At 36.4% G+C, this 12,789-nt stretch overlaps 1 protein-coding gene across 1 annotated transcript in view; it reads right to left on the bottom strand.

The window, feature by feature from the left end:
• Window positions 1-12,765, bottom strand: part of LOC108670070 (V-set and immunoglobulin domain-containing protein 10) — a gene marked incomplete at its 3' end in the record, with an annotated part of 46,799 nt that extends 34,034 nt beyond the window's left edge. The window contains exon 1 of the mRNA XM_047883287.1: window positions 12,733-12,765. The remainder of the gene's footprint in view (window positions 1-12,732) is intronic.
• Window positions 12,766-12,789: the final 24 nt, after the last annotated feature.

Consider the following 12,789-nt stretch of genomic DNA (forward strand, 5'->3'; position numbering starts at 1 on the left):
CGGCAACAATGGCCCTAAATTTTTAACAAGACTGAGTGTAAGTAAAAGTCAAAAGTTAATGGTACAGCTGGAATGATAATGATGTAGAAATATGGTGAGACATAGTGACATTGACGACTTATGCGCATTAGTATCGATGATAGTATGCGTAATAAATGATGCTGTAACGTTTTAAACGGATATAATAATGATTATAATCAAAGATTCGTAGATTCCGAGTGCATCATCATTTTCATGCTTATTTATTTTTCGGAAATAAAATGACAGCGCAAGAAAAACAATCCACAACTGAATATCTGTGCAAAAATATTTTGAAGAAACAGAAGATATTTGTGCAGAATCATAATATGTTAGAAATGTTTACGCATAGGTACGTTTAGGTATCAACATATACATCGCTGTACAGACGCAGGCGTTTGCAGTGATAATTTCTGTTGTTATCAAATTCCGTGATGTAATTTAGGAGGCACAATACTCTTCACAGTGCATCATAATTGAACTTCTTTTTCATGGCAAAGATAAACGACAATGAGGAAAAGTTCAATTCTGGGATTGGGCTCGACCGAGTACGAATTCTGACAGAGCTTGCGGCGTTGCGATGTGAAAATCAATGTCTGTATTTAATTCCACGTCAATAAATTCTACTTTCGTGATTTATACAAGCGATGGAGAAAAAAATTTGATGCTTGTCCACATTTATATTTTTCAGAGCGCTGAGAAGCATTCTGGTCAGGCGTACAGAAGAGGAATACGAATGAGGAAGCGATTTAATCGTATTGCCAATTCAGGCAGTATTCGTGCTAAGGTAGCGTGCGTGAACCGAATGCAAACATAAGTTCATATGATAGATAAGAAAATAATACCTATTCGTGGAATTGTGGAGACGTTTCCTTTAATGAAGTTTTGTTGAACTTTAAAGCGTAATTTTCACTAAAAGTAGGAAAAATGTTAGTAGGAGAAACGCTCCGGTCACCAATAAAACTTGCATTTAAAAAAGTATTCAGAGCGCAACACCCAATCGTCTCATAATTTATTTTAAAAATATTTCTCATCCAACCCCAATTAGTAGGGAAAGATTATAATTTGAGACTGCATCACGAAGCTGATATAAGCAACGTATATGAACAAAATTGTGACAATAAATGTTTTTTACAAATGTAAACAATAATTCGCTGGTTTTAGCTGAGATTCCATATAAGGCGATCTTCAGGCCACAGGATATTTCATCTTCAAAAGGATTTTTGTTTAAAAATATATACCCCTTCTCTATAATCAATAAAGTTTTCACGTAAATTACGTAAAGCATTTAAGTATTGGACGACATTCAAGAACGTGTGCATGCATTTTGCATTAATTGAAGTATTTTTTTACATTCTATTTCCGAATAAACACTTAGAACAATGAGATTCCTACGTCATGTAAACATAAAAAATGTAGCATTAGACAATTCCTCTTTTTAGACAGGAAAAAAGAGCCTTCAAATTGTCTAAATTGGCTAACAGTACTGATAAACCTATAGATTATAGTTGGTTGCGATGAACAGAAATTTTCATCTTAATCTAGGGAATCATGATAGCAGATAAGCTCAAATATTCTAGGGGGAAAGGGTTGCAAATTGTCAATAAACAGCATAAGAACGACTAGCATGACATGTGGAGCTGGCTCATCGTATATTACGATCAGGCGCATTCAAGCGCACCGTATAAACTCCGCTGTCAGGGACAGGCGCTCAAATCTTCATTGAATTATATATTATTCTAACAGTAGCACTTCATGATTTCGTGGCTTGTTTAAATGCAGAATTTATTTGTGGTTTTATTATTGAAAATGCGATATGAGTATCGCACCGAAATACATTGACAACCGACAAATTAAAAGTTTTTATAGACTATTTTCAATGTGGAGAGGTGACTAAGATGAATGGAGATAAACCAGCTAAAAGTAGTAGCAGGTAACATGAATTATGTAAGAAAGAACATAGTATTATTTGATTAACTGACTTGTGTATAGGCATGCCGATGCCGTCTTTGTACCACAGCTGCTCAACTCACTGACCTGTGTATAGGCGTGCCGATGCCGTCTTTGTACCATGAATCGGACCACCTCAAAATGAAGATATAATCGTCAATAAGTGAACTTCACAGAACATTAATTTTAATTGCATAAATCAGTAGGTCCTCATTATAACCCATAACAATCAACTATTATGCGAACAAAATAAACGCTTCAGCTACTAGGCACAACCTTAATTAGTAAAAGAAAAAAGTAGTTTTCTCGGTATCAATAATAAACAAAGTGAAGAATAAAATAAAATTTGAGCCCCGAATATAAATTTATGTTTTTAAATGGGGCAGTAAGTATTGAAAGAACGGTCTGACATAATAAAAAGATATTGTGAAAAGTAATTTCTAGAGATGACATGAGTGACTACTGCATCAATATACCATGGTATCCCCTCTATATCATCTTTACTCATTGTCGATTTTCGCTGGAAGCGGTGCTCTGACGTGTTTGTTTGAAAAAAATAAGTCTGCGCTTACAGCTTAGCACTATTCAAGTTATTTAATAACATACAAATTAAAAGATCACCCAGCAAATACTCAGCAGCAAGCAAATAGACTACACTATATGCGTAATGCTTCCATCATTGTAGCCATGTAACTCATAATTTTACTGCGAAATACCATCATCACAAATTATTGTACCTCGAACTTAACGCGCACTTTTTATGCAATCGTCATCACATGGTCGTCGGCATATAGTGTCTAAGTAAATGCAAGTAAGTTATAATGATATACCAAGACCGAATAAGGAATTTAAATTGTTGACAATTCACTTCTTGCGTAAACTGCCTTGCTCGTTGAGGAGAGAAGAACGGGTGCCGCTGTTCACTCGCTTCAAGACACACATGGCTGAGCTGTCATGATCAATTATGTTTCTTTTCTTGCTACATATTCTGTGTCTCGACCTCCACGATGATATTAGGTTCATAAGATTACAGCATTCGCAGTGCCAGCCTTTATATTACTATTCGGTGTCAACAATTATGTAGAATACGGTGAGAAAGGTAATTTCGTTTAGTGTAGTGAGAGAAGTCCTGAGATTTAGGGTTGTTTGATTTGTCAAAACAAATATAATAGGTGAGAGTTTTCCTTATGAGAACAGCTGTGCTCAAGAGTACCTCACTTATTTGTTTTACAGTTTATTATACCCATTGTATTGAACTTATGGTCGTTGGAAGCAAGATACAGTAAGTAACATAAAAATACATCCACGAGATTTTAAATAAAGGAGTTTAGTCATGACATGCTACATTAAAGCCACTAAAGCTTAGTATAGTAAAGTATACTGTATATGATTATTGAGTTGAGTTAATCTATATCAATTTAAGTTTAACAGATAACAGAGCAAAGTTAACTTGGGTACAGTTTAGATTATCAGTTGTTTAGAAAATGCTTTACTTACGAGGAATTTGATTTGATTCCTCTGCTCATTGCAACTTTTAATGTAATTCAACCAATGTTACACACATCAAACTTAATAATTTTTGAATTGTAATGTTTGGATAATAATTAATCGTATTAATTGTTATTCTGCTTCGCCTAACAGGTTAATTAATTTGCTTTATGCACCCATCGTGTAAGCGGGAATGCTTTCAGAGAGAATTACTTATAATAAAAGAACTTGTAAAATATGCACTGCGCTTATTTACGCTGCACTCTGTTCATTTGTGACAAGCATACGATAAAACTTATATCACAAAAAAATTAAATTCATTATAATTAAGAAAATATAAAGCCATGTCATAAAATATACATTTCTTCCATTATTTCATACAATTAGGATTTTTTTAATATAAAAATATACCAGAATCCATTATCTTCTGACAAGCCTGAGGGTCCACCAGCTTGCAAAGATGCTTAACGCTACAGTTTTAGCTTCATTAAACGCAATAAAAATTTATTTTATAGAGAACATGACTGAGTGCCACTACCATGAAACTATGCGAAACTTCATAAAACTATTTCTCAAACAATGCACCGTATAAAATTTTTATTTCGCATTTCATTCTGAAAATATTGTTATCTATCAACGCCAAGTTAAATTTCTACAAGTTTGTTAACTCTGATCGCTATGATATTCAGATTTGAATTACGGGGAAAATAACTATAGCCGTGAAAAAAATAAGTCTTTGATTTTGATTTGATTTTCACACACAAGATTTGATTTTCGCTAAACCAATCAATTCTACGCGCGCTCAAGAAATCTTGAAGTTGTAAAACACTTGGATATGACTTCCATACGATAATATATAACTTCTGTCTCCACGTCTTCGAAGACCGAGATCCCGTTTTAACTGCACACTCACTCGAGAAAACATTTTATGCTTGATTTTTCGTGAAGTTCGAACTTTGATGAGGTAAATAAAGTACAAATCTCATGTCGGAGGTTCCATACTTCCGGGAATTATATACGCGGGAACAGAGAAACGTCGCACTATTATTTTTAATTATCGTTGCGCCCTCATCGTGTATCAGTGACGAATCATCTCACCGTTTGAACCTGCGTGCTTTTCGTGCATCATTGTTGCACTAGCTTCACCATAAGGAGAAAATGCCGCTCGACATAAACAGACATAAATAGCTATTAATAACAGAGCTTGACGTCTCTAGGGGATAATAACACTTAACAACATCACTTGAATACCAGGCAGAGAAATAGTGAGTTACCCACAAATCCCCTTCAACTGAGGGCTGCACGCTGCGCAGTTACTGATGAGGCGCCCACAAATCCCCCTCAACTGAGGGCTGCACGCTGCGCAGTTACTGATGAGGCGCCCACAAATCCCCCTCAACTGAGGGCTGCATGCTGCGCAGTTCTCACGCTCGCGGCCGTTCTGAGGGCTTGGTGCAGAACATAAACTTCTGCATCAACTTTTTGCACGCTTCCCGCCATATCTTCGTTGCTCGAGCTGATTCTACTTATTCTACAAGACTGCAATGCCATTATGACTATGCGTCTGTCGTAAAAAATTTCTAATATTTTTATTTTTCGTCATCAATATAAATTGTTTGACTAACATAGAGCAAGATGCGTCAATAGGAACTAATTATTTCGAATCTAGACCGTTTTTTATTGTTATGAAATATGACCCACAACAAACCATGGATATAATTTCACGATAGAAAAATATCATTACCCAGTCAACGGAGTACTCCCACATTATTTGCGAGCTAACTGCAGATCATGATCATAATTATTTCTTTCTCGCGAATAAAATCAAGTAATATCTATGAGACTTGCTCGTGCCGTTGATTCAATTTGGCTGGAATAGGCTTCGATAGAAATTAAATGTTTACGGAAATACAGGCAACTGCCCTGCAAAAATGTTACCATTCTTAGGAAGCCCCAATTGTAAAATAGGAAATGAACACGAACTCTCAAATTAATGAATAATAGTCGGCATATTTATATGAACCACGCGTTCCCGCATATTAAGTCTCTGCAAATAAATAACGCCCAAGATACACTAGCCACAAGGTTAGTTTGATGCGAGGCAGTTTGGCGAAGACTTCATCTGCCGCCAGCAACAAGTAACAAGACGCGCTGTTTGATGGACGTGCAAAGCTGCAAGTAATTACAACACAACAGACATTCACAGCACGTCCTCGTGTGCTTGTTGAGTTTAGCTCTCGTTTGAGTAAACTCCATGATATACGACAACCAACAATGTTTATGCAATGAACAGCATAACCTCAAAATTCAACAACAATTTTATGCCACCAATTCGAGTTTAACCGTTCATGATAAAGCAATAAACTCGGGCCGATTCAAGTCATAATTTTGAACCAAATAATGGAAACATTAAATTTGCCAAGCATTTTTGCTAACTCACCAATTACGAGATTGAAGAAATCAGTTCATGATGAGAGTCGCAGAGCGAGTCTTGTCAAACTCCATAAGAAGAAAAATTGACTGGCTATATGTCCATTATTCGTATTGGTCTCATTATAAAACGGTAATCGGCATAATCATGTCAGCTCTTCACTTATATTCATTTAATAACGATGCTTTTAGGGGCAACACAGGCCATTGTTCAGCATGTCAAAAGCGAAATCATAATAATTGCAAAAATCTTGCAACGGATGATCATTAATAGTTATTGATAAACAGAAAACGCATCACGACAGTTATTCTTTATAAGGTAGATGTTAGGATATTGTGATAAGTTCGACTCGATCTGTGCTGTGGTAAACCTTTTCAAAATTAAAATGTCGCAACATATGAATACGATTGCTGGGCAAATTAATTTTATAGAATCATGTAGATTCACGAAGTTTCAAAGGATAGTCTACGTATTCTAATTTTGCTTCTCAATATTTACCTCTTATAGCATGGTGCACCAATCTTCTACATAATTCGCAGAGATATCAGTGCGAAAGTTATAGTCGAATGTTGTAGGCTTATAAAATAGATTTTCATGCAGAATTACCAGGATAAAAAATAAAATGCTCCACACGGACGAAAACTCGCGACAAACTAATTCATAAACTACAACTATAAACGAGGTTATATATATCATTCTTAAACAATTTCCTTCAGATTGAGCAACTTTTTTGATTGAGCAGATTTTCGAGCAACAAACTCTAAAAGTTACTAAGGAAGCTCGAAGCGGCAAAATACAGTACAAGTCTCCGTGATGCAGCGTGAGAGAAAGACTGTCACCATTCACAACACAAGCCCACCTATAGACCAATAAACGGACCTAAATTCCAGGATTTAATATTTGGCCCTTGAGGCTGTTATGTTCACCAGAACAAATCTCCTCGGTAAACTAAGGTCAAAACTTCGAACTTCGTTTCGTGTAACAATGTTTCGGTGGTATTTTAAATGTTGAGAGCAATATTTTAGATTCACAATTTGTCAAGGTTTGTGTGAGGAGGGGAGGTTTGTGTGATTTAGGACTGTCACAACAAATATATCGAGGGTGCGCAGGGGCGTGTAGACACGATGATTATGATTTCGGTATATCTTTAGGAGATACAATTTTATTCCTATAATTAATTGTTATGTAGGAAATAATTTGAAGAAAAGAGTTAGTCATACATTAAATTTTGCTCCTTCATTTGGTAAAATTAGTTTGATTTTAAATTGAAAAATTAAACTTCCAAATTATAAAATTTTAGTAAAATAGTTGTCCTATCGTCTATGTCAAATGTGGGTTAATATAGCGATCTTTATTCCATTAGAAAAATATTTATTAACAACGGTATTAGGGATTGTGGGAATGGTGGGGTTTGGTATAACAGTATTTTGAAATTGCTTGAATGTTAAGCCCAATTAAGTAACGCCGGGCTAGCCTTCTAGTGTTGAATAATTTCTTTCACCTGCTAATGATAAGTAATGACTTTTGGAGTAAATTAACTCCTAGAGTTAGGTGAGAACAGCCATAATTATGATAATAATTATGGCCACTCTTGCCGTGTGCATATCATTAACGAAATAATAATTATAGTATTTTGAGAGTGACGCGAAACGAACACAAGAACTATCGGTTAATATTTTCCAGAGAGATCATCATGCAGATGCGAATTTGCCTTTATAGTCAAGAGGAAAGAGAACGAAGTCTTGCAGGATAACTCAGCAGCCGACATGCGTCTTATAGGTCCGCCATTTGCCTGATCAAGTGGACCTTCAGTGAGACTGATGGCCTCCCTCGGCCGCATGGTCGACGTTTCAAAATATTTATTTATGCTTGCCAATGGCAAAAGCTCGAACTTAGTGAACAGAGTCGACTTATTCGGCAGGGCAGCCAGAGTTTCAAGTTATGACGTCATGGTTGGCGGCGTTTGACATAGCTTTCAGCCAAAAGGAATGGCTTATGTCTGCAGAGAACACATTCCTACTAATTACATGAAGTCATAACAAATATTGGCGTTAGGATTGCCATCAGAATGAAAAGTTTTTACTTGAAAGGCAATAAATTAGACATGCTTAAATCATAGGGCGTAAATGTTGCGATCGGTGACCATTGTCTATAAAATAACAGTCATAGCGCCATGCATTACATCAGAATATCCTATTAAGCTATCCTATTTCTATTGATTTTAAATAGGATAGCTAATCTTTGAAAAATTGAATTTCTATGAAAAAGGAAATTTTTTATATCACGTTTTTCCAGTACAGTGCAATGTCCGCATACAAAGTGTTAGAATTTCATTATAAAAGGAAGCTGAGAAAATCAATCTTAGACATATAGAGGGTATGTGCATTTTTGTCTGCTCCAGAAAATCATATCCGGACTTGAATCGAACAACATACTGTGTAAGTTACGTTTCCGGAATTCGAGCCTAAAATGAAATGCAGTAAAATAGTTTATAAACAGCTCATCAGCCCCCAATTTTAGCGTCTTACGTAGGAATCGCTCATCAATTGACGCCATCACGAATGTAGTGATCTGAACCGTACTGCCATAACAGATAAATGTCTACATGAATCAACAGCTTCCAGGAGAACAAGCCGAACAAGGCTCCGTGCACAAGCTTGTCTGACCGCATCTGTGTCACACTAAATTAAGAAATAATGATCAGTTTTGCCGCGAGTATAAAGGTTGAAGTTAAAATTTCTTAGCGGTGCAGGGGATATTTTTGTGTGTGTAGACTCTAGAAGCACGTATCATAAACATTGAAGTTTTCCCAGCCATAACGACCTTACGGGACGATCTCCGTGGGAACACGTCGTCAGCACTCCCCGAGGACGGAATGAAATTTTCATGAGCAGCATGAGCTTCTACAAACCAAACAGCTTGTAACTCCACGGGGAATGGCAAACGAAAACGACTTTCGTTGAAATAACAGAAACGCTGGGAGAAAGAATCTCGGTTCTTATTTGTTTCTGGGTGAGGGTTGTTTCTGATGTTTTTAGTTTGACGATGTGCAAAACTGGGACAAAATATTACTTTATCAAGAAACATACATGGTCGGTAAAATCAAAATCATTCTGGTGACACATCGCTCGTAAATAATTTCAGGTGAATAATGTTATGTTTTTGTATTGAGGACAAATTATTATTGATTGGTTTATCAAGCTGAGCATAATTTAAAATTAATTTCTGTTTACTACGAGTAATTCAGGCTAAAATTGTTTATCATGGAATCCATCAAAGTTTATTTCACTTTATCACTGTGATTTCAATTTTTGTGTCCTATGTGAATTATAAAAAACTAACCATCGATAGCACAAAAATATAAAAAAGGTAAAAACATAAAACTCAGCTATCACAAATTATTATTATATACTCTTGCGCCGCCGCTCTTGACCAATCTGTAAAAAATAACTCCTCCATCACGAAGTATTTTATCTTTTAAAAATATATAAAATTTTTGATGTTCCTTGCTGAAGTAATCCGGTTGATGAAAACTGCTAATTGATTGCCCAAGTAAGCATACGTCTTCTTATTAATAGAAGATTTGAGGCTTTGGAAATCTAGAAGGAATTTTATACATAAATAAATACAGTAAATGTTCTAGATCCTTTCTAGAATATTGTAGAAAAATTGACGCCAACAACTGCTCAACATTTTATAAATAATAAAAAATTTACATTCATACAACTAACAACAACAAATATCAATCAATATCGACGTATGCCTAATCGTACAGTGGTTGGATGGAAAAATCTAGTAAGAAACTCCTTGAACTATAAATCTCAAGTGGCAGCTAGAACAGCCAAAGTAATGAGCACAAACGAAGTGTGTGATGTTAGCCCAAGCAATAACGTCTGCCCCATAACAGCTAGAACAGCCAAAGTATACCTGGAACTGTACTCACTGGAGAGAAGAAGGGAAAGGTATATCATACTGTACACTTGGAAGATGATAAACGGACTGGCTCCCAACTTTGAGAGTGAGACCTTCAAAATAATGACATAATACAACGAAAGAAGGGGGAGACTGTGCAGGATTCCTCCATTTAATTACTGAGCCGCGGCCAGAGTACAGACTCTTCGTGAGGGATCACTGTCCGTGGTAGGACCGAGGCTCTTTAATGCCTTGCCAAAAGCGCTGAGAGGAGGGGAGTTTACCCTTGCAACATTCAAGAGACGACTGGACAAGTGGTTGAGAAAGATCCCGGATTGTCCAGCAATGGGAAACTACCATCAGCAAGTGACAAGCAACAGCATCTTGCATCAGCGTGCCCAAATGAGGGCAAATAGACGGAACACGTCCAACGTTACATCCGACGACGACTCGGAGACGGAGGACGATGAAGGCGGCGCATCAGCGTGACCTTGGACTACGACGTCCTAAACTCATCATAAGGTCATAAGGTGTGTGTTGATGAGCGTGTACTGATGAATGTGTGTGGATGAGTGTGCACTGATAAATGTGTGTGGATGAGTGTGCACTATACTTTATACAAATGTGTGTGGATGAGCGTGCATTATACACTATAACGTCATCCCAATGATTATTACTCTAATGATCTGCTTCTTGACAAGCTTCCTCCAGTTTCATCCTCGTTTCATCCAGTATGTTTCTTCATACACAATTGGCAAAAATTAAATGTTACATGTATGAAGGATTTGAACGAATTAAATATAATTAAATATTCCGTACAACAATTCAGTGTTTTCATCTGAGGCTCAACAGGATGACCTTCAGGCCACTCATGACCGTCGAGACAATAGAAACTATTTTATTTAACAGCTGAAAATGGAGATTATATGAATAATTCAGTGAGTGATCCCAAGCTCATGTTTTCTTAGTGTACATAATACTTTCTTTCATACATAAATCAATTCTAAATAATATATGTTACAAAAATACACCCCTCCATTGTGAGTAATCAAGATTTTACATAAGGAGGGTCTTGTTTCGGACGCCGTCCAGGAACAAGTATATAAATGTCGCAATTAAATTGAATAATGTTTTAGTTAATTTTCTTATTTGAACTCTCCTTCTAAATAAATACTTCGAAGAACAAACTGATAGAAACTTCAGGTAAACATCATGAGGAAAGTATGTAAAAATCACATTACCTTGAAAATGAGCTTAAAAAACAAGCAAACTTGACTGATTCTGTTTGATTTTTCTATGAATTTTAATTTGTCATGTTCAACGTTGAGTGAACGTAAATTTGGTTGAATGGTGAAAGAAAGATATTTTCTGGAGGAATATCACAATATCAAATAATATCAAATTCTTGAGTATCTAATGACATTTCACGCAATAAGTGCTCTCTGAAAATATTCACACATAATTGGAAATATTATAAATGCATCATGGTTATCCATGATGATTGATATGTTTTTCTTACTCAAAAAATTTGTGTTAGTAGATAAGTTGAAATATTCTTGCGGGCGGGGGATGCAGTTCATCACGAAACATCATAGGAATGAATAGCATGAAAAAAATCTGCATTGAAATCCTCTCAATCACCAGGAGTCATCGATTGAGATCAGCATTTCTGGGGCTGTACTTCCAGTACTTTATTAGTACAAGTGGCGGCCGATATGTCGTCTATGATTTAATTGTGTGTTTAACTCGAGAAACAGTTAGTGGTTAGCTGACTGTTACAAACCAGTAATTTTTTAAAGTACGCCCACTACTGATGGGTGCAACGTGACCTCGCTCCGTATATGTGCGTTCATTGCTTACCTAGCAGTTGCCGACACACTGCATCATTTAAAAATTCGTATCTATTTCTTAAAAAGAAGATTTAGAGAACAAAAGAGGTAACGATCGAGTACGTTAATAAATGCAATAATATTCGTATCTGAAATTAAATTCGTGGATGGTGATTAAGTTCTATTTCAATCTAGGATAAACTTTAAAAATTTGCTGGTAGTTATTGTATAATTTAGTGACTGAATGAACGAGCGCTTGCGAGTAGGGCATAATAATTTATAACAATAAACCAATGCTGCTAGCATTAAGCATCACTAATGCTCATGAATCTGCGCTAGTCTCGCCATTATGATCTAGCATTTTATAACAGTGGCAAAAACCATCATAATTAAATAATTTCGTTGGTGGTAAAATGATAAATATATTATAAAATTATTAAAGACCTTAGTGGCATTGAGCAGGCTAGTTATACACTTGGAGCTCATGAATTGTGAAGACCATAAATCAGCAATGATTAGTGATCATTAAAATGTCAATATAAAGACCATTAATTCAGCCGCATCGACCGTACTTGTCTACCAGTAACAAGTGCTCAAATTTTTCACAAATGATAAACTGTTTGCACTGTAACTTTTCGTGTTCCTGTATCAGGTTCTTATACTTAATTTATTTGTAGTCCTTCACAGAGAATTTGTTGCCTATCGCACCTAAACTAATTGACCCACGGGTGCAGCATCGATATATTTGGAATATTTTTTCAAGTAAAAAGGCTACCGAGTCTAAAAAGAGACAGGATGAAATTTGTGTTCAAATGAATAACAAAAATTGCATCAGATGAAACACACAATATGCTATAATCGAGTCACCGACCTGTGACTAGATGACAGAGGCCAAAGACCAGATGCCGTCTTTGTACCACAGCTGCCCAGCTCACTGACCTGTGTATAGGCGTGCCGATGCCGTCTTTGTACCGCAGCTGCTCAGCTCACTGACCTGTGTATAGGCGTGCCGATGCCGTCTTTGTACCACAGCTGCTCAGCTCACTGACCTGTATATAGGCGTGCCGATGCCGTCTTTGTACCACAGCTGCTCAGCTCACTGACCTGTGTATAGGCGTGCCGATGCCGTCTTTGTACCACAGCTGCTCAGCTCACTGACCT

This window comes from Hyalella azteca, unplaced genomic scaffold, assembly GCF_000764305.2.
Source record: "Hyalella azteca isolate HAZT.00-mixed unplaced genomic scaffold, Hazt_2.0.2 contig12490, whole genome shotgun sequence".
Lineage (NCBI taxonomy): Eukaryota > Metazoa > Arthropoda > Malacostraca > Amphipoda > Hyalellidae > Hyalella > Hyalella azteca.